Source organism: Macaca nemestrina, chromosome 13 (assembly GCF_043159975.1).
Source record: "Macaca nemestrina isolate mMacNem1 chromosome 13, mMacNem.hap1, whole genome shotgun sequence".
Lineage (NCBI taxonomy): Eukaryota > Metazoa > Chordata > Mammalia > Primates > Cercopithecidae > Macaca > Macaca nemestrina.
This window is the reverse complement of record NC_092137.1, coordinates 87428200-87452168: the sequence shown is the minus strand read 5'-3', so window position 1 is coordinate 87452168 and position 23969 is coordinate 87428200.

Sequence of the window (23969 nt, the reverse complement as noted above, 5' to 3'; positions counted from 1 at the left end):
TGAAACTTATGGTGACAAACAAAATATCATCATAGAAAAAGTAGAAAGAAGCTTTCTGGAAAACTGCTTTGTGATTTGTGAATGCTTCTCATAGAGATATATAATTCTTTTCATCCATCACATTGGTTACACTTTTTTTGTGGTATCTGAGAAGGGATATTTTGAATTGTATTGAAGCCTATGATGACAAGGGCAATATCCTCAGATTAAAATTAGAAGGAAGCTTTCTGAGAAATCACTTTTTGATGTGTGAATTTATCTCACTGAGGTACAGCATTCTTCTCATGGAGTAGTTTGGTAACACTGTTTTTGTGGAATTTGTAAAGGGATATTTTGGAGCACATTAAGCCCTATGGTGAAAAAGGAAGTATCCTCAGATAAAAACTAGAAAAATGCTTTCTGAGAAACTGCTTTGAGATGTTTAAATTCATCTCAGAGTGTTACACGATTCTCTTCATAGAGCAGTTTGTTAACACTGTTTTTGAGTAATCTGCAAAGTGATATATGGGAGCACACTGAGGCATATGGTGAGAAAGGACACATGCTCAGATAAAATCTAGAAAGTAGCTTTCTGAGAAACGGCTTTGTGGTGTGAGAATTTGTCCCACAGAGTTACAGTGTTTTTTTAAGTGAGCAATTTGCTAACACCGTTTTCTTGGAATCTGCAATGGGATATTTCAGAGCACTTTGAAGCTCATGGTGACCAGGAATATACTCAGACAAAAACTAGAAAGAAGGTTTCTCAGAAACAGCTTTGTGATTTGTTAATTCATTTCACGGAGTTTTATAGTTCTTTTCATGGATCAGTTTGGTAACACTGTTTTTGGGGAATCTGAGAAAAGATACTTTGAATCACATTGAGCCTATGGTGACAAAGGAAATATCCTCAGATAAAAACTAGAAAGCAGCTTTCTAAGAAAGCTCTTTGTGATGTGTGAAATCATCTCACAGAGTTACACCTTTTCTCAAGGAGCAGTTTCCTAACACTGGTTTCATGGAATCTGCAAAGTCATATTTGTGAGTGCATGGTGGTCCATAGTAAAAAAAGAAATATCCTCAGATAAAAACTAGAGTGAAGCTTTCTGAGAAACTGCTTTGTGCTTTGTTAATTCATCTCACAGAGGTATACGATACTTTTCATGGAGCTGTTTGGTAGAACTGTTTTTGGGGAATCTGAGAAGCGATATTTTGGATTGCATTCAAGTCTATGGTAACAAAGAAAATATCCTCAGGTAAAATCTAGAAAGAACCCTTATGAGATAGTCCTTTGTGATGCGTGAATTCATCTCACAGGGTTACACCATTATTTTCATTGAGAAATTTGCTAATTTTTTTTTTTGGAATCTGAGATTCAGGAGCGCATTGAGGCCTATAGTGAAAAATGAAATATCCTCAGATAATAACTGGAAAGAAGCTTTCTGCGAAACTGCTTTTTGATATGTGAATTCATCTCACAGAGTTACGCTGTTCTTTTCATTTAGCAGCCTTCTAACACTGTTTTCTTGGAATCTGCAATGGGATATTTCAGAATGCATTGAAACTTATGGTGACAGAGTAAATATCTTCATTTAAAAACTAGTAAGAAGTTTTCTGAGAAATTGCTCTGTGATGTGTTAATTCATCTCACTGACTTACACGACTCCTTTCATGGATCTGTTGGTAGCACTGTTTTAGGGTAAACTGAGAAGGGATATTTTGGATCGCATTGAAGAATATGGAGACTAGGGAAATATCCTCAGATAAAAACTAGAAAGAATCTTTCTGAGAAAGCTCTTTGTGATGTGTGAATTCGTCTCACAGAGTTACACCTCTCTTTTCATGGAGGAGTTTACTAACATTGTTTTTGTGGAATCTAGAAAGGGATATTTGGGAGCGCCATGAGGCCCACAGTGAAAAAGGCAATATCCTCAGATAAAAATTAGAAAGAAGCTTTCCGAGAAACTGCTTTGTGGTTTGTGAATTCTTCTCACAGATTTACACAATTCTTTTTGTTGGTCAGTTTGATAGCACTGTTTTAGGGCTCTCTGGAAGGGATACTTTGGATCGCATTGAAGCCTATGGTGACAAAGGAAATATCCTCAGATAAAAACTAGAAAGAAGCTTTCTGAGAAACTTCTTTGTGATGTGTGAATTCACCTCACAGAGTTACACAATTCTTTTCATTGAGTTGTTTGATAACACTGTTTTAGTGGAATGTGCAAAGGGATATATGAGAGTGCATTGAGACCTACGTTGAAAAAGGAAATATCCTCAGATAAAAACTATAGAGAAGCTTTTTAAGAAACTGCTTTGTGATGTGTGAGTTCATCTCACAGAATTGCACTGTTCTTTTCATTGAGCTGTTTGCTAAAGCGGTTTTCATGCAATCTGCAATGGGGTATTTTAGAGCGTGTTGGAGCTTATGGTGACAAAAGAAATATCCTCAGACAAAAAGAGGAAAGAAACTTTCTGAGAAACTGCTTTGTGATTTGTCAATTCTTCTCACAGAGTTACACGATTCTTTTCATGGATCAGTTTGATAGCACTGTATTTGGGGTATCTGGAAGGGATATTTTGAATAGCATTGAAGCCTAGGATGACAAAGGAAATATCCTCAGATAAAATTAGAAAGAATCTTTCTGAGAAACTACTTTGTGATGTGTTAATTCATCTCACAGTGTTACATGATTCTTTTCATGGATCAGTTTTGTAGTGCTTTTTTGGGGGAATGTGAGAAGGGATATTTTGGATCTCATTGAAACCTATGGTGACAAAGAAAATGTCTTCAGATAAAAACTAGGAAGAAACATTCCATGAAACTGCTTTGTGATATGTGAATTCATCTCAAAGAGTTACACAGTTCTTTTCATTGAGCTGTTTGATAACACTGTTTTTGTGGAATCTGCAAAGGCATATTTGGGAGTTCATTGAGGCCTAAAAATTCTATATATAAAAACTATATATCCTCAGATAAAGGCTAGAGAGAGACTTTTTGAGAACATGCTTTGTAATGCGTGAATTAATCTCATCACGAAACACCTTTCTTTTCATGGAGCAGTTTGCTAACACTGTTTTCAGGGAATCTGCAAAGGGATATTTCCCAGCACGTTGAGGCCTATAGTGAGAAAGGACATACCTTCATAGAAAAATGAGAAAGACGCTTTCTGAGAAACTGCTTAAGGATGTGTGAATTCACCTCAGTGAGTTACACTGTTCTTTTCATTGAGCAGTTGAGTAACACTGTTTTCTTGGAATCTACAATGGCATATTTCAGAGCACAATGAAGCTTATTGTGGAAAAGGAAATATCCTCAGACAAAAACTAGAAAGAAAGAAGCTTTCTGAGAATCTCCTTTGCGATGTGTAAATTCATTTCAGAGAGTTACACTGTTCTTTTCCTTGAGCTGCTTGCTAACTCTGTTTTCTTGGAATCTGAAATGCTATATTTCAGAGCACATTGAAACTTATGGTGTCAAAGAAAATATCCTCAGACAAAAACAAGAAAAAAGTTTTCTGAGAAAGTTCTTTGTGATGTTTTCATTCATCTCAAATATTTACACCTTTCTTTTCATGGGGAAGTTTGATAACAGAGTTTCTGTGGAATCTGCAAAGGGATATTTATGAGTGCATTGAGGCTTATAGTGAAAAAGGTAATATAATCTGATAAAAACTATAAAGAAGCTTTCTGAGAAACTGCTTTGTGATGTGTGAATTCATCCAACAGAGTTACACCATTGTTTTCATTGTGAAGTTTGATAACACTGTTTTCATGTAATCTGCAATAGGATATCTGGGAGTGCATTGAAGCCTTAGGTGACAAAGGAAATACCCTCGTAGAAAAACCAAAAAGAAGCTTTGTGAGAAACTGCTTTGTGATGTGTGAATTTAGCTCACAGAGTTACACGGTTCTTTTCATTGAGCAGCTTGCTAACACTGTTTTCTTGGAATCTGCAATGGCATATTTTGGAGCACATTGAAACTTATTGTGACAAAGGAAATATCCTCATATAAAAACTGGAAATACACTTTCTGAGAAACTGTTCTTGGATGTGTTAATTCATCTCACAGGATTACACGATTCATTTCATGGATCCGTTTGGTAGCACTGCTTTTGGGGAATATTAGAAGGGATATTTTAGCACGCATTGAAGGCTATGGTGACTAAGGAAATATTATCAGCTAAAAACTAGAAAGAAGCTTTCTGAGAAACTGCTTTGTGATGTGTGAATTCATGTCTCAGTGTTACACTATTCTTTTCATTGAGCAGTTTGCTAACACTCTTTTCTTGGAATCTACAGTGACATATTTCAGAGTGCATTGAAGATTATTGTGAAAAAGGAAATATCCTCAGACAAAAACTAGATAGAAACTTTCTCAGACTGCTTTGTGATATGTGAATTCAGGTCAGAGAGTTACACAGTTCTTTTCATTAAGTCGTTTGCTGTATTTTCTTGGAATCTGCAATGGGATATTTCAGAGTGCATTGAAGCTTTGGGTGACAAAGGAAATATCCTCATATAAAAACTAGAAAGAAGCTTTCTGAGAAACTTCTTAGTGATGTGTTAATTATTCTCACATAGTTACATGATTGGTTTCATGGATCGGATTTGTAGCAATGTTTTTGGGGAATCTGAGAAGAGATACTTTGGATTGCATTGAAGACTATGGTGACTAAGGATATATCCTCAGATAAAAAATAGAAAGAAACATTCTGAGATAGTTCTTCATGGTGTGTGAATTTTTCCCACTGAGTTACACCTTTATTTTCATGGTGCAGTTTGCTAACAGTTTTTGTGGAATCTGCAAAGGGATATATGGGAGCACATTGAGGCCTACAGTGAAAAAGTAAATATCCTCAGACAAAACCTAGAAAGAAACTTTCTGGGAAACTGCTTTGTGATGTGTGAATTCATCTCACAGAGTTACACTTTTTTTTTTTCATTGTGCATTTGATAACACTGTTTTCATGGAATCTGCAATAGGATATTTGGGAGTGCATTGAGGCGTATGGTGAAAAAGGAAATATCCACATAGAAAAACTAGAAGAAAGCTTTCAGAGAAACTGCTTTGTATTGTGTGAATTCATCACACTGAGGTACATGGTTCTTTTCCTTGAGGGGTTTGCTAACCCTATTTTCTTAGAATCTGCAATGGGATATTTTGAAACGCATTGAAGCTTATGGTGACAAAGGAAATATCCTCCTATAAAAACTACAAAGAAGCTCCCTGGGAAACCACTTTGAGATGTGTTAATTCGTCTAACAACATTACAGGATTCTTTTCATGGAGCAGTTTAGTAGCACTGCTTTTGGGGAATCTGATAAGGGATATTTTGGATTGCATTGAAGATTATGGTGACAAAGGAGATATCCATATAAAAACTGGAAAGAAGCTTTCTGAGATACTGCTTTCTGATGTGTTAATTCATCTCACAGAGTTTCACCTTTCTTTTCATGGAGCAGTTTGTTTACACTGTTTTTGTGGAATCTGCAATGGGATACTATGGAGTGTATTGAAGCTTATTTTCACAAAATAAATATCCTCATAAAAAAAGCTAGAAGGAAGCTTTCTGAGAAGCTGCTTTGTGATGTATTAGTTCAGCTCACAGTGTTACATGATTATTTTCATGGATCAATTTCATAGCACTGTTTCTGGGGAATCTGAGAAGGGATATTTTTGATTGCATTGATGCCTAGGGTGACAAAGGAAATATCCTGAAATAGTAACTCTAAAGAAGCTTTCTGAGAAACTTCCTTGTGATGTGGGAATTCATCTCACCGTGTTACATCTTTCTTTTCATGGAGCAGTTTGCTAATATTGCTTTCATGGAGTCTGCAAAGGGATATTGGGGAGCACTTTGAAGCTTATGGTGACAAAAAATATATCATCACATAAAAGCTAGAAAGAAGCTTTCTGAGAAACTGCTTTGTGATGTGTTAATTCATCTCGCAGAATTACACAATTCCCTTCATGTATCAGTTTGGTAGCACTGTTTTTGAGGAAACAGAGAAGGGATATTTTTGGTCACATTGAAGGGTTTGGTGACTAAGGAAATATACTCAGGTAGAAACTAGAAAGAAGCTTTCTGAGAAAGTTCTTTTTGATATATGAATTCATCTCACTATGTTACACCTTTTTTTCATTGTTCTTTTGGTTGAGCACTTTGATAACACTGTTTTCATGGAATCTGCAACAGTATGTTTGGGAGCGCATTGAAGCCTGTGGTGACCAAGGAAATATCCTCAGATAAAAATCCAAAGAAGCTTTCTGAGAAACTGCTTTGTGATGTGACCTTTCTTTTCATGGAGTAGTTTGGTAGCACTGTTTTTGGGGAATCTGAGAAGGGATATTTTGGATCACCTTGAAACCTATGGTGACAAAGGAAATGTCCTCATATAAAAACTAGAGAGAATCTTTCTGAGATACCGCTTTGTGATTTGTAAATTCATTTCACATAGTTTTATGATTGTAACACAGGGTGTTACAACTTTTTTTAATGGAATCTGCAAATGAACATTCGGGAGCTCCTAGAGGCCTATGGTGGGAAAGGAAATAACTTCAGATAAAAACTGGAGAGAAGCTTTTTGAGAAATAGTTTTTGATGTGTTTATTCATCTCATGGAGTTTAACCTTTTTGTTGATTGAGCAGTTTGGCATCACTGTTTTTTGTGGATTCTGAGAGGATATATTTGGGAGCACATTGAAGCTGAAGGTGAAATAAGAAAATTCTTCAGGTAAAAACTGGAGAGAAGCTTTCCGAGAAACTCCTTTGTGAGGTGTGCATTCATCTCATAGAGGTAAACGTTTCTGTTGAGGGAGCACTGTGGTATCACTGTTTTTGTGGTGTCTGAGAAGGGATATTTGAGAGCGCATTGAAGCATATGGTGGAAAAGGAAATATCCTGACATAAAAACTAGAAAGAACCTTTCTGAGAAACTGCTTTGTAATGTGTCAATTAGTCTCACAGAGTTACATGATTAGCAGTTTGGTAGTACTGATTTTGTTGAATCTGAGAAGGGATATTTTGGATCGCATTGAAGCCTATGGTGACAAAGGAAATATCCTCAGATAAAAACCAGAAGGAAGCTTTCTGATAATGTTCTTTGTGATGTATGAATTCACCTCACAGACTTACACCTTTATTTCATGGAGCAGTTTGCTAACACTGTTTTTGTGGAATCTGCAGAGTGATATTTGGGAGTGCATTGAGGCCTATAGTGAAAAAGGAAATATCCTCAGGTAAAAACTAGAAAGAAGCTTTCTGAGAAACTGCTTCATGATGTGTGAATTCATCTCACAGAATTACAATGTTCTTTTCATTGAGCAGTTTGGTAACTATGTTTCCATGGAACCTTCAATAGGATATTTTGGAGTGCATTGAAGCCTATGGTGAACAAGGAAATATCCTCAGATAAAAACCAAAAAGAAGTTTTCTGAGAAACTGCTTTGTGACGTGTAAATTCATCTCACAGAGTTGCACTATTATTTTCATTGATCAGTTTGCTCCCACTGTTTTCTTGGAATCTGCAATGGGATATTTTGGAGTGCATTGACACTTAGGGTGACAAATGAAATATCCTCAGACAAAAACTAGAAAGAAGCTTTCTGAGAAACCGCTTTGTGATTTGTGATTTCATCTCATAGAGTTACACGATCCTTTTCATGGAGCAGTTTGGTAGCCCTGTTTTTATGGAATCTGTGAAGGTATATTCTTGAGCTCTCTGAGGACTATGGTGAAAAAGGAGATAACTTCAGATAAAAACTGGAGAGAAGCTTTTCAAGAAACAGTTTTGTATATTCATCTCACAGAGTTTAACCTCTTTGTTGATTAAACAGTTTGGCATTACTGTTTTTGTGCTATCTGAAAGGAGGTATTTAGGAACACATTGAAGTCTATGGTGAATAAGGAAATATATTCAGATTTAAACTAGAAATGAAGCTTTCTGAGAAACCACTTTGTGATGCATGAGCTCATCTCAAAGAGTCACACCTTTCTTTTCATGGAGCAGTTTATTATCACTGTTTTTGTGGAATATGCAGAGGGATATTTGGGAGTGCATAGAGGCCTAAGGCAAAAAAAGAAAATTCTTCAGGTAAAAACTGGATAGAAGTTTTCTGAGAAACTCTTTGTGATGTGTGCATTCATCTCATAGAGCCAAACGTTTCTGTTGAGGGAGTACTTTGGTATTACTTTTTTTGTGGTGTTTGAGAAGGGATACTTCAAAGCACATAGAAGTCTATCGTGGAAAAGTAAATGTCCTCAGATAAAAAGTAGAAAAAGCTTCGGATAAACTGTTTTGTAATGTGTCAATTATCTCACAGAATTACATCATTCTTTTCATGGAGCAGTCTGTTAGCACTGTTTTAGTGGCATCTGCAGAGGGATAATTTGCAGCACATAGAGGCCTAAGGTGAAAAAAGAAATTTCTTAAGGTAACAACTGGAGAGAAACTTTCAGAGAAACTCTTTTGTGATGTGTGCATTCACCTCATAGAGCTGAACGTTTCTGTTGAGGGAGCACTTTGCATCACTGTTTTTTGTTGTTGGAGAATGGATATTTGTGAGTACATTGAAGCCTATGGTGGAAAAGGAAATATCCTCATATAAAAAATAGAAAGAAGCATTCTTCGAAACTGCTTTGTGATGTGTTAATTCATCTCACAGAGTTGCACGATTCTTTTCATGAATCAGTTTGGAAGCACTCTTTTTGGGGAATCTGAGAAGAGATATTTTGTATCACATTGAAGCCAACTGTCACAAAGTCAATATCCTCATATAAAATCTAGAAAGAAGCTTTCTGAGAAAGTTATTTGTGATGTGAGAATTCATCTCACAGAGTTACACCTTTCTTTTCATGGAGCAGTTAGCTAACACTCTTTTCATGGAATCTGCAAAAAGATATTTGGGAGCGCGTTCAGGCCTGTAGTGAAAAAGGAAATATCCTCAGATAAAAACTAGAAAGAAGCTTTTTGAGAAACAGCTTTGCAATGTGTGAATTCATCTCATAGAGTTACACTGTTCTTTTTATTTAGCAATTTGCTAAAAATGTTTTCGTGAAATCTTCAATAGTGTAGTTTGGAGTGCATTGAGGTCTATGGTGACAAAGGAATTATCCTCAGATAAAAACAAAAAAGAAGATTTATGACAAACTTCTTTGTGATGTGTGAATTCATCTCACAGAATTACACCATTGTATATATGGAGCAGTTTGGTAGCACTGTTATTGGAAAATCTGAGAAGGCATATTTTGGATTGTATTGAAGCCTAGGGTAACAAAGGAAATATCCTCAGAGAAAAACCACAAAGAAGCCTTCTGAGAAATCTCATTGTGATGTGTAAATTTGTCTCATAGAGTTACATGATTCTTTAAATGGAGGAGTTTGCTAACACTGATTTCATGGAATTTGTAAAGGGATATTTGGGAGTGCATTGAGGCCTATAGTGAAAAAGGAAATATTCTCAGATAAAAACGAGAAAGATTTCAGAGAAACTGCTGTGTGATGTGTGAATTCAGCTCAAAATGTTACATTCTTCTTTTCATTGAGAAGTTTGCTAACACTGTTTTCGTGGAATCTGCAATAGGATATTTGGGAACGCATTGAAGACTATGATGACAAAGGATATATCCTCAGATAAAAGCCAAAAAGAAGTTTTCTGAGAAACTGCTGTGTGATGAGTGAATCCATCTCACAGAGTTACACTGTTCTTTTTAATTGAGCAGTTTGCTAACACAGTTTTCTTGGAATATTCAATGGGATATTTCGTAGCACATTGAAGCTTTTGGTGACAAAGAAAATACCCTCATATAAAAAGTAGAAAAAAAGCTTTCTGAGAAACCGATTTCTGATGTGCTAATTCACCTAACAGGGATACACAATCCTTTTCATGGATCAGTTTGCTACAGTGTTTTTGGGGAATCAGAGAAGGAATATTTTGGATCTCATTGAAGCCTATGGTGACAAAGGAAATATCCTCAGATAAAAACTAGAAAGAAGGTTTCTGAGAAATTTCTTTCTGATGTGTTAATTCAGCTCAAAGAGTTACACCTTTATTTTCATAGAGTAGTTTGTTAACACTTTTTAACTGGGATCTGCAATTGGATATTTGGGAATGCATTGAGGCCTAAGGTGAAAAAGGAAATATCCTCAGTTAAAAACAAGAAAGAAGCCTTCTGAGAAACTGCTTTGTGATGTTTGAATTCATCTCACAGAATTACACTGCTCTTTTCATTGAGCAGTTTGCCAACACTGTTTTCTTGGAATCTGCAATGGGATATTTCAGAGTGCATTGAGGAAAATGGAGAAAAAGGAAATATCTTCAGACAAAAAGTAGAATGAAGCTTTCTGAGAAACTGCTTTGAGATATGCTAATTCATATCACTGAGTTGCACAATGCTTTTCAAAGATCAGTTTGGTAGCACTGTTTTTGGGGAGCCCGGGAATGGATATTTTGGATCACATTGAACCCTATAGTCACAAAGGAAATATCCTCAGATAAAAGCTAGAGAGAAGCTTTCTGAGAAATTGTTTTGTGATATGTGAATTCACCTCACACTGTTACAACTTTCTTTTCACGCAGCAGTTTGCTAACACTGTTTTCATGGAATCTGAAAAGGGATATTTGGGATGGCATTGAGTCCTATGGTGAAAAACTAAATATCCCCAGATAAAAACTAGAAAGAAAGTTTCTGAGAAACTGCTTTGTGATGTGTGAATTCATCTCACGGAGTTAGGCCATTCTTTTCATGGAGTGGTTTGATAACACTGTTGTTGTGGAATCTGCAATGGTGTATGTTGGAGCGCATTGAAGCCTGTGGTGACAAATGAAATATCCTCAGATAAAAACTATAAATAACTTTCTGAAAAAATGCCTTGTGATATGTGAATTCATCTCACAGAGTTACACCATTCTTTTCATTGAGCAGATTGCTAACACTGTTGTCTTTAAATAGGCAAAGTGATATTACCGAGCACATTGAAGTTTACAGTGACAAAGTAAATATCCTCAGACAGAAACTAGAAAGAAACTTTCTGAGAAACTGCTTTGTGATTTGTTAATTCATCTCACAGAATTAGATGATACTTTTCATGGAGCAGTTTGGTGGCACTGTTTTTGGAGAATCCGAGAAGTGATATTATGGATCTCATTGAGGCCTATGTTGACAAAGGATATATCATCAGATAAAAGTTAGAAAGAAGCTTTCTGAGACACTTCTTTGTGATGTGTGAATTTATCTCACAGAGTTACACCTTTCTTTTCATAGAATAGTTTGCTAACACAGTTTTCATGGAATCAGCAAAGGGATATTTGGAAGTACATTGATGCCTACGGTGAAAAGGAAAAATTCTCAGATAAAAACTAGAAAGAAGCTTTCTGAGAAAGTGCTTTGTGATGTTTGAATTCATCTCTGAGACTTATACTGTTCTTTTAATTGAGCAGTTTGCTAACACCATTTTCTCGGAATCTGCAATGGGATACTTCGGACTGCATTAAAGCTTATGGTGACAAAGGAAATATCCTCATAAAAAAAACTTGAAGGAAACTTTGTGAGAAACTGCTTTATGATTTGTTAATTCATCTCTCAGAATTACATGATTCTTTTCAAGGAGCAGTTTGGTAGCACTGATTTTGGGGAAACTGAGAAGGGATATTTTGGATCGCATTGAAACCTACAGAGACAAAGGAAACATCCTCAGATTAAAAGTAGAAAGAATCTTTCTGAGAAACTTCTTTGTGATGTGTGAATTTATCTCACACATTTACACCTTTCTTTTCATGGAGCAGTTTCCTAACAGTCTTTTCATAGAATCTGCAAAAAGATATTTGGGAGTGCATTGAGGCCTATAGTGAAAAAGTAAATATCCTCATATACAAACTAGGAGGAAGCTTTCTGATAAACGGCTTTGTGATGTGTGAATTCACCACACAGAGTTACAACGTTCCTTTAGTTGAGCAGTTTGATAACACTGTTTTCATGGAATCTGCAATCAGATATTTGGGAGTGCATTGAAGCCTATGTTGACACAGGAAATATCCTCAGATAAAACAAAAATGTGCTTTCTGAGAACATTTATTGTGAAATGTGAATTCATCTCACAGAGTTACACTCGTCTCTTCATTGAGCAGTTTGCCAAAAATGTTTTTTTGGAATCTGCAATGTGATATTTTGGAGCACATTGAACCTTATGTTGACAAAGGAAACATCCTCAGACAAAAGCTAGAAAGAAGATTTCTGAGAAACAGTTTTGTGATTTGTGATTTCCTCTCACAGAGTTACATGATACTTTTCATGGAGAATTTGGTAGCACTGTTTTTGGGTAATCTGAGAAGGGATATTTTAGATTGCATGAAAGCCTATGGTGACAAAAGAAATATCCTCAGACAAAAACTAGAAAGAAGCTTTCTGAGAAACTTCTTTGTGATGTGTGAAATCATCTCACAGAATTACACAATTCTCTTCATGGAGCACCTTTGTAGCACTGTTTTTGGGGGAATCTGAGAAGGAATATTTTAGATCACCTTGAAGACTATGGTGACAAAGGAAATATCCTCAGATAAAAATTAGAAAAATACTTTCTGAGATACTGCTTTGCAATGTGTGAATTCATGTCACAGGGTTTCACCATTGTTTTCATTGAGCTGTTTGATAACACTGTTTTCATGGAATCCGTGAAGGGATATTTGGGAGTGCTTTGAGGGATATGGTGAAAAAGTAAATAGCCTCAGATAAAAATTAAAAAGAATCTTTCTGAGAATCTGCTTTGTGATTGATGAATTCACCTCACAGAGTTACACTGTTCTTTTCATTGAGCAATTTGCTATTCTGTTTTGTTGGAATCTGCAATGGGATATTAAAGAGGGCATTGAAGCTTATGGTGAAAAAGGAACTATCCTCTGAGAAAAACTAGAAAGAAGCTTTCTGAAAAATTGCTTTGTGATTAGGGAATTCATGTCACAGAATGACATGATTCTTTTCAATGCACAGTTTTGCAGCACTGTTTTTGGTGGATCTGAGTAGGGATATTTTGGATCGTATTGAAACCTATGGTGACAAAGGAAATATCCTAGGATAAAAACTAGAAAGAAGCTTTTTGAGATACTGCTTTGTGATGTGTGAATTCATCTCACAAAGTTACAGTATTCTTTTTAATGAGCAATTTACTATCACTGTTTTCTTGGAACCTACAACGGGATATTTCAGAGCACATTGAGGCCCCTAGTGAAAAAGGAATTATGCTCAGATAAAAAGTAGAAAGAAGCTTTCTGAGAAAGTTCTTTGTGATGTGTGATTTCATCTCACAGAGTTACAGCTTTCGTTTCACTGAGCAGTTTGGTAACACTGTTTTTGTGGAATCTGTGAAGGGATATTTGGGAGCGCATTGAGGCCTGTGGTAAAATAGGAAATTTCCTCAGATAAAAACTAGAAGGAAGCTTTCTGAGAAATTGCTTTTTGATGTGTGAATTCACCTCACAGAATTACACTGTTCTTTTCATTGAGCAGTTTTCTAACACTGTTTTCTTGGAATCTGCAATGGGATATTTTGGAGCGTATTGAAGCTTATGGTGACAAAGGAAATATCCTCAGACAAAAACTAGAAAGAAGCTTTCTGAGAAACTTCTTTGTGGTTTGTGAATTCTTCTGAAAGAGTTAAACAATTCTTTTCATGGAGCAGATTGGTTGCACTGTTTTTGGGGAATCTGAGAATGGATATTTTGGATCGCATTGAATACTATTGTGAGAAAGGAAATATCCTCAGATAGAAACTAGAAAGAAGCTTTCTGAGAAAGTTCTTTTTGATGTGTGAATTCATTTCACACAGTTGCACCTTTCTTTTCATGGAGCAGTTGAATAGCACTCTTTTCTTTTAATCTGCAAGGCATATTTGGGAGCGGATGGAAGCCTATGGTGAAAAAGGAAATATCCTCAGATAAATACCAGAGGGATGCTTTCTGAAAAACTATTGTGATGTGTGAATTTATCTCACAGTGTTTCACTGCTCCTTTCATTGTGTAGTTTGCTAACACCTTTTCTTGGAATAGGCAATGGGATGTTTCAGAGAGCGTTGAAGTTTATGGTGACAAAGGAAATACCCTCATATAAAAACAAGAATGAAGCTTTCTAAGAAACTGCTTTGTGATTTGTGAATTCATCTCACAGAGTTACACGAATCTTTTCATGGAGCAGTTTGGTAGCACTGTTTATGGGGAATCTGAGAAGGGATATTTTGGATCACTTCAAAGCTTATGGTGACAAAGGAATTATCCTCAGATAAAAACTAGAAAGAAGTGTTCTGAGAAAGTTCTTTGTGATGTGTGATTTCATCTCACAGAGTTACAACTTTCTTTTCATGGAGCAGTTTGCTAACAGTGTTTTTGTGGAAACTTCAAAGGGATATTTGGGAGTGCATAGAGGCCTCCATTGAAAAAGGAAATATTCCCATATAAACACTAGAAAGAAGATTTCAGAGAAAATGATTTGTGATGTGTGATTTCATCTCAGAGTGTTACACTGTTCTTTTCATTTAGTAGTTAGGTAAAACTGCTTTCTTGGAATCTTCAACGCGATATTTCAGAGCACATTGAAATTTATGGTGACAAATGAAATATCCTCCTACAAAAACTAGAAAGAAGTTTTCTAAGAAACTCCTTTGTGATGTGTTAATTCATCTCACAGAGTTATGCAATACTTTTCATGGATCAGTTTTTTCGCACTGACTTTGGGGAATCTTATAAGGGATATTTTGGATCACATTGAAGCTTATGGTGACAATGGAAATATCCTCAGACAAAAACTATAAAGAAGATTTCTGAGAAACTTCACTGTGATGTGGGAATTTATCTCAGAGTGTTACACCTTTTCTTTTTATGGAGCAGTTTCCTAACACAGTTTTCGTGGAATCTGCAAAGGTTTATTTGGGAGCGCATTGAGGCCTGTGATGAAAAAGGAAATATCCTCAGATAATAACTAGAAAGAAGCTTTCAGACAAACTACTTTGTGATGTGTTAATTCATCTCACAGAGTTACACTGTTCTTTTCTTTTAGCAGTCTACTAACACTGTTTTCTTGGAACCAGCAATGGGATATTTGGGAGTACATTGAAGTTTATGGTGTCAATGGAAATATCTTCATATGAAAAATAGAAAGAAACTTTCTGAGAAACTGCTTTGTGATGTGTTAATTCATCTCACAGAGTTACATGATTCTTTTCATGGATCAGTTTGGGAACACTGTTTTTGGGGAAACCTACAAGGGATGTTTTGTGTCACATTGAAGCCCTTGGTGACTGAGGATACATCCTCAGATATAAATTACCAAGAATCTTTCTGAGAAAGTTCTTTTTGATGTGTTAATTCGTGTCACAGGCTTACACCATTCTTTTCATGGAGCTGTTTGCTAACACGGTTTTTGTGGAATCCACAAAGAGAAATTTGGGAGCACATTGTGGCCTAGACTGAAAAAGGGAATATCCTCACATAAAAACCAAACAGAAGCTTTCTGAGAAACTGCTTTTTGATGTTTGGATTCATCTCACAGAGTTACACTGTTCTTTTCATTGAGCAGAGAGCTAAGACTGTTTCCTTTTAATCTCTAATGGGATATTTTGAAGTACAATGAAGATTATGGTGACAAAGGAAATATCCTCATATCAAAACTAGACTGAACATTTCTGAGAAATTTGCTTTGTGTTGTGTTAATTCATTTCACAGAGATACATGATTCTTTTCATGGATCAGTTTGGTAGCACTGTTTTTGTGGGTATGAGAAGGGATATTTGGGAGCACATGGAAGCTGATGGTGGAAAAGGAAATATCCTGAGATAAAAACTAGAAAGAAGCTTTATGTGAAACTTCTTTTTGATGGGTGAGTTCCTCACACAGAGTTACACCTTTATTTTCTTTGAGCAGTTTGGTAGCACTGTTTTTAAGGAATCTGCAAGGGGATGCTCGGGATCTCCAAGGGCCTATGGTGAAAAAGGAAATAACTTCCGATAAAAACAGGAGAGAACCTTTTAAAGAAACAGTTTTGTGATATGTGTATTCATGTCACAGAGTTTAACCTTTTTGTTGATTGAGCAGTACGTCATCACTGTTTTTGTGGTACCTGGCAGGAGTTATTTGGGTGCACATTGAAGCCTATGGTGACAAAGGAAATATCCTCAGATAAAAACTAGAAAGAAGCTTTCTGAGAAATTTCTTTGTGACATGTGAATTCATTTCACAGAGTTACACCTTTCTTTTAATGGAGCTGTTTGCTAACACTCTTTTCGTGGAATCTGCAAAGGGATATTTGGGAGTGAGTTGAGGCCGATCATAAAAAAGGAAATATCCTCAGAAAAAAATCAAAAAGAAGCTTACTGAGAAACTGTTTCGTGATGTGTATTCATCTCACAGATTTCCACTGTTATTTTCATTGATCAGTTTGCTACCCCTGTTTTCTTGGAATCTGTAATCTGGTATTTTGGAGCACATTGAAGCTTAGGGTGACAGAGGAAATATCCTTATATGAAAACTACACAGAAAGTTTCTAAGAAACTGATTTGTGATGTGCTAATTGATCTCACAGAGTTACACGATTCTTTTCCTGGATCAAGTGGTTAACACGGTTTTGGGAAATCTGAGAGGGGATATTTTGGATCACATTGAAGAATAGGTTGACAAATGAAATAGACTCAGATAAGAATTAGAAAGAAGCTTTCCGACAAAGTTCTTTGTGATGTGTGAATTCATCTCACAGAGTTGCACCTTTCGTTTCATGGAGCAGTTTGCTAACATTGTTTTTGTGGAATCTTTAAAGGGATATTTGGGAGTGCATTGAGGCCTAGAGTGGAAAAAACAAATATACTCATATAAAAACTAGAAAGAACCTTTCTGAGAAATGGTTTTATGATGTGTGAATTCATCTCAAAGAGTTACACTGTTATTTTCATTGAGGAGTTTGATAACACTGTTTTTGTGGAATCTACAATAGGATATTTGGGAGAGCATTTAATCCTATGGTGACAAAGGCGATATCTTCAGACAAAAAACAAAAAGAACTTTCTGAGAAACTGTTTCGTGATGTGTGAATTCATCTCACAGAGTTAAACTTCTTTTCATTGAGCAGTTTGCTAACACTGTTTTCTTGGAATCTGCAATGCAATATTTTGGAGTGCATTGAAGGTTATGGTGACGAAGGAAATATCCTCAGAGAAAAACCAGAAGGAAGCTTTCTGAGAAACTGCTTTGTGATGTGTGAATTCACCTCAGAGTTACATGATTAGTTTCATGGAGCAGTTTGGTAACACTGTTTTTGGGGAATCTGAGAAGGGATATTTTGGATCTAATTGAAGCCTATGGTGACAAAGAAAATATCCTTAGATAAAAATTAGAAAGAAAGTTATTGAGAAAGTTCTTTATGATGGGTCAATTCATCTCACAGAGTTACATGATTCTGTTCATGGATCAGTTTGTCAGCAGTGTTTTTGGGGAATCTGAGAAGGGATATTTTGGGTCACTTTGAAGCCCATGGTGACAAAGGAAATATTCTCATATAACAACCTCAAAGAAGCTTTCTGAGAAACTGCTTCATGATGCATTAATTCATCTCACTAAGTTAAAACTTTCTTTTCATGCAGCATTTTGCTAACACTGTTTTCATGGAATCTGCACAGGAATATTTGGGAGCGCAATGTTGCCTATAGTGAGAAAGGAAATATCCTCAGAGAAAAACTAGAAAGAAGCTTTCTGAGAACCTGCTTTGTGACGTGTGAATTCATCTCACAGTGTACACCATTCTTTTCATTACCCAGATAGGTGACACTGTTATCGTGGAATCTGAAATAGGATATTTGGGAGTGCATTGAAACCTATGGTGACAAAAGAAATATCCTCACAGAAAAAGCAAAAAGAAGGTTTCTGAGAAACTGTTTCATCATTTGTGAATTCATCTCACAGAGTTACATGATTCTTTTCATGGAGCTGTTCGGTGACACTGTTTTTGGGCAATCTGAGAAGGTATATTTTGAATCGAATTGAAGCCAGTGGTGACAAAGTAAATATCCTCAGATAAATAAAAAAAATAAAAAGAAGCTTTCTGAGAATCTGCTTTCTGATGTGTGAATTCATTTCACAGACTTACACTGTTCTTTTCATTGAGGAGTTCGCTAACACTGTTTTCTTGGAATCTGCAATGCGATATTTCAGAGCGCATTGAAGCTTGTGGTGACAGAGGAAATATCATCATATAAAAACCAGAAGGAATCTTTCTGAGAAACTGCTTTGAGATGTGTTAATTCATCTCACCAGTTGCACAATTCTTTTCATGGATCAATTTCGTAGCACTGTTTTTGGGGAATCTGAGAAGGGATATTTTGGATTGCATTGAAGCCTATGTTGACAAAGGAAATATCCTCACATGAAAAAAAAAGAAGCTTTCTGAGAAATTGCTCTCTGATGTGTAAATTCATTTCACAGACATACACTGTTCTTTTCATTGAGGAGTTTGCTAACACTGTTTTCTTGGAATCTGCAATGCGATATTTCAGAGTGCATTGAAGCTTGGGGTGACAGAGGAAATATCATCATATAAAAACCAGAAGGAAGCTTTCTGAGAAACTATTTTGAGATGTGTTAATTTATCTCACACAGTTGCATGATTCTTTTCATGAATCAGTTTGGTATCACTGTTTTTGTGGAATCTGAGAAGGGATATTTTGGACCTAATTGAAGCCTATGGTGACAGTGGAAATATCTTCATACAAAAACTAGAAAGAAGGTTTCTGAGAAAGTTCTTTTTGATGTGTCAATTCATCTCACAGAGTTACACAATTATTTTCATGGAGAAGTGTTCTAACAGTGTTCTCATGGAATCTGCAAAGGGATTTTTGGGAGTGCTTTGAGGACTATGGTGATAAAGGTAACATCCTCAGATAAAAACTAGAAAGAAGCTTTCTGAGAAACTGCTTTGTAATTTGTGAATTCAGCTCACAGAGTTACACTATTCTATTAATTGAGCTGTTTGCTAGCACTGTTTTCTTGGATTCTGCAATGGTATATTTCAGACAGCATTGAAGCTTATGGTGACAAGGGAAATATTCTCATATAAAAACAAGAAAGAAGGTTTCTGAGAAATCGCTTTGTGATGTGTTAATTCATCTCAGAGAGTTACACGATTCTTTTCATGGATCAGTTTGGTAGCAATGTTTTTGAGAAATCTGAGAAGGGATATTTCGGATTGCATTGATGCCTGTGGTGACAAAGGAAATATAATCATACAAAAACTGGAAAGAAGCTTTCTGAGAAAGCTCTTTGTGATGTGCGAATTTATCTGACAGTGTTACACCTTTCTTTTCATGGAACAGATTGCTAATGCTGTTTTTGTGTAATCTGCAAAGGGGTATTTGGGAGCGCATTGAGGCCTCTGATGAAAAAGGAAATATCCCCAGATAAAAACAACAAAGAAGCTTTTGGAGAAAGTTATTTGTGATGCGTGAATTCATTTCACGGAGTTACACCTTACTTTTCATGCAGCAGTATGCTAGCACTGTTTTCCTGGAATCTGCAAAAGGATATTTGGGAGGGCATTGAGGCTTATGTTGATAAAGGAAATATCCTCAGATAAAAACTAGAAAGAAGCTTTCCGAGAAACTGCTTTGTGATGTGTCAATTCAACTCACAGAATTACAGAGTTCTTTTCATTGTGCTGTTTGTTAACACTGTTTTCTTGGAATCTGCAATGGGATATTTAAGAGCACATTGAAGCTTGTGGTGACAAAGGAAATATTATCATATAAAAACTAGAAAGAAGCTTTCTGAGAAACCGCTTTGTGATGTGTTAATTCATCTCACAGTGTTACACGATTGTTTTAATGGATCAGTTTTGTAGCACTGCTATTGGGGAATCTGATAAGGAATATTTTGGATCCCATTGAAGCCGTTGGTGACTAAGGACATATTCTCAGAAAAAAAACTAGAAAGAAGCTATCTGAGAAAGCTCCTTGGGATGTGTGCATTCATCTCACAAGGTTACACCTTTATTTTTATGGGGAACTTTGCTAACACTGTTCTCTTGGAATCTGCAAAGGCTTATTTGGGAGTGCTTTGAGGCCTTTGGTGAAAAAGGAAATATACTCAGATACATACTAGAAGGAAGCTTCCTGAGAAACTGCTTAGTTATATGTGAATTCATCTCACATTATTACACCATTCTTTTCAGTGAGCAGTTTGCTAACACTGTTTTTGTTGAATCTGCAAAGGGATACTTTGTAGTGCATTGAAGCTTAAGGTGACAAAGGAAACATCCTAATATAAAAACTAGAAAGAAGCTTTCTGAGAAACTGTTTTATATATGATAAATCATCTCACAGAGATAAACAATTCTTTTCAAGGATCAGTTTGTTAGCAGTGATTTTGGGAAATCTGTGAACGAATAATTTGGATCTCATAGAAGCCTATGGTGACAAAGGAATTATCCTCAGATAAAACTAGAAAGAAGCTTTCTGAGAAAGCTCTTTGTGATGTGTGAATTCATCTCACAGAGTTACTCCTTTCTTTTCATGAAACAGTTTGCTAACACTCTTTTCGTGGAATCTGCAAAGGGGTATTTGGGAGTGCATTGAGGATTATAGTGAAAAATGTAATATCCTCAGATAAAACGAGAAAGAAGCTTTCTGAGAAACTGTTTTATGATGTGTTAATTCATCACGCAGAGATACACGATTCCTTTCATGGACTAGTTTGGTAGCATTGTTTTTGGGGAATCTGAGAAGAGATATTTTGAATCACATTGAAGCCTATGGTGACAAAGGAAATACCCTCAGATAAAAACTATAAAGAAGTTTCCTGAGAAAGTTCTTTGTGATGTATGAATTCATCTCACAGAATTCCATCTTTCTTTTCATGGAGCAGTTTGATAACACTGTTTTCGTGGAATCTGCAGTAGGATATTTTAGAGTGCATTGAAGCCTCCAGTGAAAAATGATATATCCTCAAATAAAAACAAAAAGAAACTTTCTGAGAAACTGCTTTCTGATGTGTGAATTCATCTCAAAAAGTGTTACACTGTTCTCTTCATTGAGCAGTTTGCTAACACTGTTGAAATCTGCAATGGAATATTTCAGAGCGCAATGAAGCTTATGGTGACAAAGGAAATATCCTCAGACAAAAACTAGAAAGAAGCTTTCTCAGAAACTGCTTTGCAATTTGGGAATTCATCTGATGGAGTTACACCTTTATTTTCTTGGAGCACTTTACTAACATTGATTTCGTGGAATCTGTATAGGGATATTAGTTAGCAACTTGAGGCCTATGGTGAAATAGGAAATATCCTTAGAAAAAACTAGAAAGAAGCTTTCTGAGAAGCTGCTTTGTGATGTATGAATTCAACTCACAGTGTTACACGATTCCTTTCATGGATCAGTTTGGTAGCACTCTTCTTGGGGAATCTGAGAATGGATACTTTGGATTGCATTGAAATCTATGGTGACAAAGGAAATATAATCAGATAAAAACTAGAAAGAAACTCACTGAGAAACTGCTTTCTGAAGTGTGAATTTGTCTCACAGAGTTACAATGTTCTTTTCATAGAGCAATTTGCTATCACTATTTTTGTGGAATCTGCAAAGGTATATTTGGGAGTGCTTTGAAGCTTATGGTGACAAAGGAAACACCCTGATGTATGAAATAGAAAGAAGCTTTCTGAGAAACCGCTTTGTGATGTCTGAATTCATCTCACAGGGTTGCACCTTTATTTTCATGGAGCAGTTTCCTAACGCTGTTTTCATGGAATCTTTCAAGGGATATTTGGGAGCGCTTTGAGGCTTAGAGTGGAAAAAAATATATACTCGGATAAAAACTAGAAGGAAGCTTTGTGAGAAACTACTTTGTGATGTCTTAATTCATCTCACAGAGTTACACTATTCTTTTCATGGAGCAGTTTGGTAACATTGTTTTTGGCGAATCTGAGAAGGGATACTTTGGATTGCATTGAAGACTATGGTGACAAGGGAAATATCCTCAGAAAAAAAGGAGAAAGAGGCTTTCTGAGAAAGGACATTGTGACGTGTGAATTCATCTCACAGTGATACTCCTTTCTTTACATGGAGCAGTTTGCTAAAATTATTTCCATTGAATCTGCAATGGGATATTTGGGAGTGCATTGAGGCCTATAGTGAAAAAGGAAATATCTTCAGATAAAAACTAGGAAGAGGTTTTCTGAGAAATTGATTTGTGATGTATGAATTCATCTCAGAGAATTACACAGTTCTTTTCATTGAGCAGTTTGATAACATTGTTGTCGTTTAATCTGCAATAGGATATTTGCTAGTACATTGAGGCCTATGGTGAAAAAGAAAATATCCTGAGAAAAAAATGAGAAACAAGCTTTCTGAGAAATTCATTTTTGATGTGTGAATTCATCTTACAGATTTACACTGTTCTTTTCATTGAGCAGTTCGCTAACACTATTTTCCTGGAGACTTCAATGGGATATTTTGGAGTGCATTGAAACTTATGGTGACAAAGGAATTATCCTCATATAAAAACAAGAAAGAAGCTTTCTGAGAAACCACTTTCTGATGTGTTAATTGATCTCACAGAGTTACACAATTCTTATCATGTATCTGTTTGGTAGCACTGTTTTTGGGTAATCTGCAATAGGATATTTGGTAGTGCATTGAAGCCTATGGTAACAAAGGAAATATCCTCAGATGAAAACCAAAAAGAAACTTTCTGAGAAACTGCTTTTTGATGTATGAACTCGTCTCAGAGATTTACACCTTTCAATTCATGGTGCAGTTTGCTAACACGTTTTCCCCAGAATCTACCAAGGGATATTTCGGCGTGCATTCATGCCTGTAGTGAAAAAGAAAATATCCTCAAATAAAACCAAAAAGAAGGTCTCTGAGAAACTGCTTTTTGATGTGTGAATTCACCTCACAGAGTTACACTGTTCTTCTCATTGAGCAGTTTGTTAACACTGTTTTGTTGGAATCTGCACTGGGATATTTGGGAGCACATTGAAGCTTATGATGACAAAGGAAATATCCTCTGACAAAAACTAGGAAGAAGCTTTCTGAGAAACTGCTTTGTGATGTCTGAATTCATCTCACAGAGTTACACGATTCTATTCATGGAGAAGTTTGGTAGTACTGTTTTTGGGGAATCTGAGAAGGGATATTTTGGATCTCATTGAAGCCTATGGTGACAAAGGAAAAACTCAGACAAAAACTAGACAGAAGGTTTCTGAGAAACTGCTTTGTGATGTGTGGTTTCATCTCGCAGATTTACACCTTTCTTTTCATGGAGCAGTTTGCTAACACTGTTTTCATGGAATCTGCAAAGGGATATTTGGGAGTGCATGGAAGCTGATGGTGGAAAAGGAAATATCCTGAGATAAAAACTAGAAAGAAGCTTTCTGAGAAATTTCTTTCTAATGGGTGAATTCATCACACAGAGTTACACCTTTGTTTTCTTTGAGCAGTTTGGTAGCACTGTTTTTATGGAATCTGCAAAGTTATATTCGGGAGCTCCTAGAGGCTTAGGGTTAAACAGTAAATACCTTCAGGTAAATTCTGGTGAGAGACTTTTCGAAAAACGGTTTTGTGATGTGCGTATTCATCCCACAGAGTTTAAAATTTTTTTCTGATGGAGCAATTCAGCATAACTTTTTTTGTGGTACCTGAGAGGATTTATTTGGGAGTGCATTGAAGCCTCTAGTGACAAAGGAAATATCCTCAGATAACGACCAAGAAGCAGATTTGTGTGAAACTGTTTTGTGATGTGTGAATTCATCTCACAGAGTTTTACCATTCTTTTCATTGAGAAGTTTGCTAACAATTTTTAAGTTTTATTTGCAATGGGATATTCGGGAACGTATTGAGGAATATGGTGAAAAAGGAAATATCCTCAGATAAAAATTAAAAAGATGTTTTCTGAGAAACATCTTTGTGATTTGTATATTCATCTCTCAGAGTTACATGATTCTTTTCATGCAGAAGTTTGGTAACAGTGTTA